The sequence below is a fragment of the Arachis hypogaea genome, chromosome 14 (assembly GCF_003086295.3).
Source record: "Arachis hypogaea cultivar Tifrunner chromosome 14, arahy.Tifrunner.gnm2.J5K5, whole genome shotgun sequence".
NCBI classification, from domain to species: Eukaryota; Viridiplantae; Streptophyta; class Magnoliopsida; order Fabales; family Fabaceae; genus Arachis; species Arachis hypogaea.
In genome coordinates, this window is record NC_092049.1 from 30,162,857 (window position 1) to 30,172,006 (window position 9,150).

Sequence of the window (9,150 nt, forward strand, 5' to 3'; positions counted from 1 at the left end):
ACCATTATGAGAGAAAACCCATAGAACCAACCACATTTCGATACAATCACTCCCAAGGACCACAAATTCCATATATACCACCTCCATACCCTTACCAAGAAGAACCACCTTTCTATTGTGAACCCTTCCTCCCAAATAATGAACCCTCCTATCCACCCCTAGTCCCAATGGATGATTCTCTCACTTTATTCCTTCAAAGGCAAGAAGAGATGAAGAGGGAGGTACTAGAATTCATGGTCGCCTTGCATGAGGTGGTAAACCTATTAGCCTCCCAATGTTTGAGCATTCAAGGGACTCCCATGGCCACATGTGGAGAATCAAATGAAGAGCATAGCATGAAGGAGAGATTGGAAACTCCGGTGGAAAATGAGGATTGTTGCTTTGTGTTAGAACAATTGGAGGAACCTATGGTTGTTAAAGAAGAGGAAGAAGTGGTTGAAGACTTAGGAGATGCGGAACCCCCATGGGAATCTAAAGTCAAAGAAAACTCCTCCAAGAAGATTGAATTTGATGTTGAGGAGGAAAGTGTACAACCTCCAAGGCATATTCCATATGAAGATTTGGACGGGATAGAGCAAGAATTGAGTTTCCTTGGTGATGAAGATCAAGCATCAAAACTTCTTGGTGGTGAATCCTTTGAACTTGAAGAACCTTCTCCCGGTGAAATAGAAAGCAATGTTGAGGTAGATTTCTCTCATCCTCCCATTTATGATTTGAGTGATGGAGAAGAGTTGGATGGAATTGATGAACAAAGGATTGAAATTGGAAAATCTTGTGAAGAGATGGAGGTCCTTAGAAAAGGAAGGACGGGAGTTGAATACGCTTTGTCAAGATCCTTGGAAGCTTCTTTGCCTAGGTTGTCATCTACTCCTACATTTGAGTTGGTGAAATTCATCTCTATTAGCTTTATTGTCCCACTCGAATATGGCTTGCTTGAAACGGATGGTCAACTTAGGGAACTTTGTGGGATGAAGCACAAAAGAAAGATGTTTCATGGTTGGCGTTGGAAATCAAGGCTCATTTTGGTTGACACATCAAAGATGAGGTATGGTGCGCAGAAATTGTGATTACACTTTGATTATGTAAAATTCATTGCTCTTTCTTTCCCTGGTGATGGCGCCAAAAATATGATGCCAATACCATTGTTCACAACTTCGCACAACTAACCAACAAGTGCACTGGGTCGTCCAAGTAATACCTTACGTGAGTAAGGGTCGAATCCCACGGAGATTGTTGGTATGAAGCAAGCTATGGTCACCTTGTAAATCTCAGTCAGGCGGATATAAAATAATAATGTGGTTTTCGAAAAATAATCAATAAAATAGGGATAGAAATACTTATGTAAATCATTGGTGAGAATTTCAGATAAGCGAATAGAGATGCTTTCGTTCATCTGAACCTCTACTTTCTTGCTATCTTCATCCAATCAGTCTTACTCCTTTCCATGGCTGGCTTTATGTGATGCATCATCATTGTCAATGGCTACTTTCGATCTTCTCTCGGGAAAATGATCCAAATGCCCTGTCACGACACGGCTAATCATCTGGAGGCATCACCCTTGTCAATGGTTACATCCTATCCTCTCAGTGAAAGTGGTCAACGCACCCTGTCACGGCACGGCTATTCATCTATCGGTTCTCGATCATGCTGGAATAGGATTTACTATCCTTTTGCGTCTGTCACTACGCCCAGCAATCGTGAGTTTGAAGCTCGTCACAGTCATTCAATCATTGAATCCTACTCGGAATACCACAGACAAGGTTTAGACTTTCCGGATTCTCTTGAATGCCGCCATCATTCTAGCTTACACCACAAAGATTCCGATTAAGAGATCTAAGAGATACTCATTCAATCTAATGTAGAACGGAAGTGGTTGTCAGGCACGCGTTCATAGGGAATGATGATGATTGTCACGTTCATCACATTCAGGTTGAAGTACGAATGAATATCTTGGAAGCGAAATAAGATGAATTGAATAGAAAACAGTAGTACTTTGCATTAGTCTTTGAGGAACAGCAGAGCTCTACACCTTAATCTATGGAGAGTAGAAACTCTACCGTTAAAATTACATAAGTGAAAGGTCCAGGCATGGCCGAGATGGCCAGCCCCCAAAACGTGATCACAGGATCAAAAAAACAATCCAGGATGTCAAATACAATAGTAAAATGTCCTATTTATAATAAACTAGCTACTAGGGTTTACAAAAGTAAGTAATTGATGCATAAATCCACTTCCGGGGCCCGCTTGGTGTGTGCTTGGGCTGAGCTTGAGTGTTTCACGTGTAGAGGTCCTTCTTGGAGTTGAACGCCAGCTTTTGTGCCAGTTTGGGCGTTGAACTCCACTTTGCAGCTTGTTTCTGGCGCTGGACGCCAGAATTGGGTAGAGAGCTGGCGTTGAACGCCAGTTTGCGTCATCTAAACTTGGGCAAAGTATAAACTATTATACATTGCTGGAAAGCTCTGGATGTCTACTTTCCAACGCAATTGGAAGCGCACCATTTTGAGTTATGTAGCTCCAGAAAATCTATTTTGAGTGCAGGGAGGTCAGAATCCAACAGCATCAGCAGTCCTTCTTCAACCTCTGAATCTGATTTTTGCTCAAGTCCCTCAATTTCAGCCAGAAAATACCTGAAATCACAGAAAAATACACAAACTCATAGTAAAGTCTAGAAATGTGAATTTAACATAAAAACTAATGAAAACATCCCTAAAAGTAACTAGATCCTACTAAAAATATACTAAAAACAATGTCAAAAAGCGTATAAATTATCCGCTCATCACAACACCAAACTTAAATTGTTGCTTGTCCCCAAGCAACTGAAAATCAAATAGGATAAAAAGAAGAGAATATACTATAAATTCCAAACTATCAATGAAACATAGCTTCAATCATATGAGCGGGACTTATAGCTTTTTGCCTCTTGAATAGTTTTGGCATCTCACTTTATCCATGGAGGTTCAGAATGATTGGCATCTATAGGAACTCAGAGTTCAGATAGTGTTATTGACTCTCCTAGTTTAGTATGATGATTCTTGAACACAGCTTCTTTATGAGTCTTGGCCGTGGCCCTAAGCACTTTGTTTTCCAGTATTACCACCGGATACATAAATGCCACAGACACATAATTGGGTGAACCTTTTCAGATTGTGACTCAGCTTTGCTAAAGTCCCCAATTAGAGGTGTCCAGGGTTCTTAAGCACACTCTTTTTTTGCTTTGGACCTTGACTTTAACCGCTCAGTCTCAAGCTTTCACTTGACACCTACACGCCACAAGCACATGGTTAGGGACAGCTTGGTTTAGCCGCTTAGGCCAAGATTTTATTCCTTTAGGCCCTCCTATCCACTGATGCTCAAAGCCTTGGGATCCTTTTTATTTACCCTTGCCTTTTGGTTTTAAGGGTTACTGGCTTTTTGCTCTTGCCTCTTGGTTTTAAGAGCTTTTGGCTTTTTCTACTTGCTTTTTCTTTTTCTTTCTATATTTTTTTTCGCCTATTTTTTTTTCTTTTTTTTTTTCTGCAAGCTTTGTTCTTTGCTACTTTTTCTTGCTTCAAGAATCATTTTTATGATTTTTCAAATTATCAAATAACATGTCTCCTTGTCATCATTCTTTCAAGAGCCAACATATTTAACATTCTTAAACAACAACTTCAAAAGATATATGCACTGTTCAAGCATTCATTCAGAAAACAAGAAGCATTGTCACCACATCAATATAATTAAACTAAGTTCAAGAATAAATTCGAAACTCATGTACTTCTTGTTCTTTTGAATTAAAACATTTTTCATTTAAGAGAGGTGATGGATTCATAGGACATTCATAACTTTAAGACATAGTTACTAACTACTAATGATTATGTAATGAAGACACAAACATAGATAAGCACATAACATAGAAAACGAAAAACAGAAGAAATAAGAACAAGGAATGAATCCACCTTAGTGATGGTGGCGTTTCCTTCTTGAGGAACCAATGATGTCTTTGAGCTCTTCTATGTCTCTTCCTTGTCTTTGTTGCTCCTCCCTCATTGCTTTTTGATTTTCTCTTATTTCATGAAGGATGATGGAGTGCTCTTGATGTTCCATCCTTAGTTGTCCCATATTGGAACTCAATTCTCCTAGGGAGGTGTTGATTTGCTCCCAATAGTTTTGTGGAGGAAAATGCATTTGAGGCATCTCCGGGATCTCATGGTGATGAGTTTTCTGCGCCTCTTGAGCTCCATGGATAGGCTCTCTTGCTTGCTCCATCTTTTAGTGATGGACTTGTGAGATGAATCTTTCCATCTTCCATGGCTCAGAGGTGGAAGCAATTGTCTTCCCTTTCCTCTTCCTGAGGTTTCTCTGGCCTTAGGTGCCATTAATGGTAATGGAAAAAACAAAAAGCTTATGCTTTTACCACACCAAACTTAGAATGTTGCTCGCCCTCGAGCAAGAGAAGAAAGAATAGGTGAAGAAGAAGAAGATATGGAGGAGATGGAGGGAGGTGTGTATTCGGCCATATGGGTGGGATTGGGTGGGAGAGAGAGAGATGTTGAATTTTGAAGGTAAGTGGGTGTATGGATGTGAGTAGTAAAGGGTTAATAGGGAAGAGTGTTTATTGGGAATAGAGGATGATTGAGAAGAGAGAAGAGAGTGAGTGGAGGTAGGTGGGGATCCTGTGGGGTCCACAGATCCTGAAGTGATCCTGTGGGGTCCACAGATCCTGAGGTGTTCAAGGAATTACAACCTTGCACCAAATTAGGCATGTAAAATGCCCTTGCACACAACTCTGGGCGTTCAGCGCCAGGTTGGTGCCCATTTTGGGCGTTCAACGCCCATTTGTTGGCCATTTCTTGCGTTGAACGCCAGAACCATGCTTGTTCTGGGCGTTCAGTGCCAGTTCTTCTCCAGGGTGCAGTTCTGGCGTCCAGCGCCCAGATGCTGCCCATTTTGGGCGTTCAGCGCCCAGACACTGCCCATTTTGGGCGTTCAGCGCCAAAACCATGCTCTGTTCTGGCGTTGAACGCCAGACAGGTGCTTCCTCCAGGGTGTGATTTTTCTTCTGCTGTTTTTGATTCCGTTTTCAATTTTTTATATTTATTTTGTGACTCCTCATGATCATGAACCTATAAAGACATATAACTAAGAAAAATATAGTTAGATAAATAAAAATTGGGTTGCCTCCCAACAAGCGCTTCTTTAATGTCAATAGCTTGACAATGGGCTCTCATGGAGCCTCACAGATGTTCAGAGCATTGTTGAGACCCTCCAACACCAAACTTAGAGTTTGGATATGGGAGTTTAACACCAAACTTAGAGTTTGACTGTGGGGACTTTGTTTAACTCTGCTTTGAGAGAAGCTTTTTCTGCTTCCTCTCCATGGATGCAGAGAGTGATCCTTGAGTTGTAAACACAAGGTTGTCCTTATTCAATTGAAGGATCAATTCTCCTCTGTCCACATCAATCACAACTCTTGTTGTGGCTAGGAAAGGTCTTCCTAGGATGATGGATTCATCCTCTTCCTTTCCAGTATCCAGGACTATGAAATCAGCAGGGATGTAAAGGCCTTCAACCTTTACTAACACGTCCTCTACTTGTCCATAAGCCTGTTTTCTTGAATTGTCTGCCATCTCTAATGAGATTTTAGCAGCTTGCACCCCATAGATTCCCAGTTTCTCTATTAAAGAGAGGGGCATGAGGTTTATCCCTGAACCAAGGTCACACAAAGCCTGAAAGATCATGGTGCCTATGGTACAAGGTATTATGAACTTTCCAGGATCCTGTTTCTTCTGAGGCAATGTCAGTTGATCCAGATCACTTAGTTCATTGGTGAACAAGGGAGGTTCATCTTCCCAAGTCTCAATACCAAATAATTTGGCATTCAGCTTTATGACTGCACCAAGGAACTTGGCAGCTTACTCTTCAGTAACATCCTCATTCTCTTCAGAAGAAGAATACTCATCAGAGCTCATGAAGGGCATAAGGAGATTCAATGGAATCTCTATGGTCTCTAGATGAGCCTCAGATTCCTTAGGTTCCTCAGAGGGAAGCTCCTTATTGATCACTGGACGTCCCAGGAGGTCTTCCTCCTTGGGATTCACGTCCTCCTCTCCCTCATTGGGTTCGGCCATTTTGGTTATGTCAATGGCCTTGCACTCTCCTTTTGGATTTTCTTCTGTATTGCTTGGGAGAGTGCTAGGAGGGATTTCAGTGATCCTTTTACTCAGCTGGCCCACTTGTGCTTCCAGATTTCTAATGGAAGACCTTGTTTCATTCATGAAACTCACAGTGGCCTTAGATAGATCAGAGATTAAGTTTGCTAAGCTAGATGGGTTCTGCTCAGAATTTTCTGTCTGTTGCTGAGTGGATGATGGAAAAGGCTTGCTATTGCTAAACCTGTTTCTTCCACCATTATTAAAGCCTTGTTGAGGCTTTTGATCCTTCCATGAGAAATTTGGATGATTTCTCCATGATGAGTTATAGGTGTTTCCATAAGGTTCACCTAAGTAATTCACCTCTGCTATTACAGGGTTCTCAGGATCATAAGCTTCTTCTTCAGAAGATGCCTCTTGAGTACTGTTGGATGCAGCTTGCATTCCATTCAGACTCTGAGAAATCATATTGACTTGCTGAGTCAATATTTTGTTCTGAGCCAATATGGCATTCAGAGTATCAACCTCAAGAACTCCCTTCTTCATAGGCGTCCCATTATTCACAGGATTCCTTTCAGAAGTGTACATGAACTGGTTATTTGCAACCATGTCAATGAGTTCTTGAGCTTCTGCAGGCGTTTTCTTTAGGTGAATGGATCCACCTGTAGAGGTATCCAATGACATCTTAGATAACTCAGACAGACCATCATAGAATATATCCAGGATGGTCCATTCTGAAAGCATGTCAGAAGGACACTTTTTGGTCAGCTACTTGTATCTTTCCCAAGCTTCATAGAGGGATTCACCTTCTTTCTGTCTGAAGGTTTGAACATCCACTCTAAGCTTGCTCAGCTTTTGAGGAGGAAAGAACTTGGCTAAGAAAGCCGTGACCAGCTTATCCCAAGAATTCAGGCTGTCTCTGGGTTAAGAGTCCAACCAGATTCTAGCTCTGTCTCTTACAGCAAATGGGAAAAGCATGAGCCTGTAGACTTCAGGATCTACTCCATTAGTCTTAACAGTATCACAGATCTGCAAGAATTCAGTTAAGAACTGAAAAAGATCTTCAGATGGAAGTCCATGAAACTTGCAGTTCTGCTGTATCAGAGAAACTAGCTGAGGTTTCAGCTCAAAGTTGTTTGCTCCAATGGCAGGAATGGAGATGCTTCTTCCATGTAAATTGGAATTAGGTGCAGTAAAGTCACCAAGCATTCTCCTTGCATTATTATTATTTTCGGCTGCCATCTCCTCTTCCTGTTCGAAAATTTCTAAAAGGTTCTCTCTGGATTGTTGTAATTTAGCTTCTCTTAGTTTCCTCTTCAGAGTCCTTTCAGGTTCTGGATCTGCTTCAACAAGAATGTTCTTGTCCTTGCTCCTGCTCATATGAAAAAGAGAGAACAGAAAAATAATAATAGTAGGGGTCCTTTTTACCACAGTATAGAGGTCCCAGTGTGAGTAAAAGAAAAGAAGAAGAAGAAATTCGAACACAGATGGAAGAGGGGGTTCAAATTTGGGTGAGATGAAGTGTTAGTAGATGAATAAATAAATAGAAGGACATGAGTGAGAAGGAGAATTTTCGAAAATAATTTTTGAAAAAGAGTTAGTGATTTTCGAAAATAGTTTTTGAAAAAGGTTAGTAGTTTTTCGAAAATTCAAATAAAAATTTAAAATAATTAGTTAACTAAAAAGAAATTTTGAAAAAGGGGGAAGATATTTTCGAAAGTTAGAGAGAGAGAGTTAGTTAGGTAGTTTTGAAAAAGGTAAGAAACAAACAAAAAGTTAGTTAGTTAGTTGAAACAAATTTTGAAAAGATAAGAAGTTAGGAAGTTAGAAAAGATATTTTGAAATCAAATTTTTGAAAAAGATAAGATAAGGAGATATTTTTGAAAAGATATGATAGAAATTAGTTTTTGAAAAAGATTTGATTTTTAAAATCACAATTAATGACTTGATTCACAAGAAATCACAAGATATGATTCTAGAATTTAAAGTTTGAATCTTTCTTAACCAGCAAGTAACAAACTTGAAATTTTTTAATCAAAACATTAATTGGTGATGCTATTTTCGAAAATTTGATATAAAAATAAGAAAAAGATTTTTGAAAAATATTTTTGGAATTTTCGAAAATAACTAAAAAATTTGAAAAAGATTTGATTTTTGAAAAAGATTTTGAAAAAGATAAGATTTTCAAATTGAAAATTTGATTTGACTCATAAGAAACAACTTGATTTTAAAAATTTTTGAAAAAGTCAATCCAAATTTTCGAATTTGATGAGAGAAAAAGGGAAAGATATTTTTTTTTATTTTTGAATTTTTTATGATGAGAGAGAAAAACAAGAAAAATGATGCAATGCATGAAAGTTATGGATCAAAACAATGAATGTATGCAAGAATGCTATGAATGTCAAGATGAACACCAAGAACACTATGAAGATCATGATGAACATCAAGAACATATTTTTGAAAAATTTTTAATGCAAAGAGAACATGCAAGACACCAAACTTAGAATTCTTTAATGCTTAGACACTAAGAATTCAAGAATGCATATGAAAAACAAGAAAAGACACAAAACATGCAAATGCAAAGATCAAACAAGAAGACTTACCAAGAACAACTTGAAGATCATGAAGAACACTATGAATGCATGAGAATTTTCAAAAAATGCAAGATGCATATGAAATTGACACCAAACTTATAACATGACTCAAGACTCAAACAAGAAACACAAAAAATATTTTTTGATTTTTATGATTTTCTAAATTTTTTGTATTTTTTCGAAAATTATTTGAAAAAGAAAAATAAGGATTCCAAAATTTTTAATATGAATTCCAGGAATCTTATGCTCTTTAGTCTAAAGCTCCAATCAAAGGGTCAGGCATGGCTTAATAGCCAGCCAAGCTTTAGCATGTAACAGGTATATCATGAACAGTAGTAGGTGGATTAGCACCAACTAGCTTGCTCTTGATAACAAATTGAAAGCCTCAGTCCAAATGAATTTAGACATGGCTTTACAACCAGCCAGGC

General features: G+C 38.8%; 1 non-coding gene across 1 annotated transcript; it reads left to right on the top strand.

The window, feature by feature from the left end:
- Positions 1-6,866: 6,866 nt before the first annotated feature.
- Positions 6,867-6,974, top strand: LOC112745858 (small nucleolar RNA R71). Its single transcript, XR_003173766.1, has one exon. It is a non-coding gene; the product is annotated as a small nucleolar RNA R71 (small nucleolar RNA).
- The last annotated feature ends 2,176 nt before the right edge of the window (positions 6,975-9,150 follow it).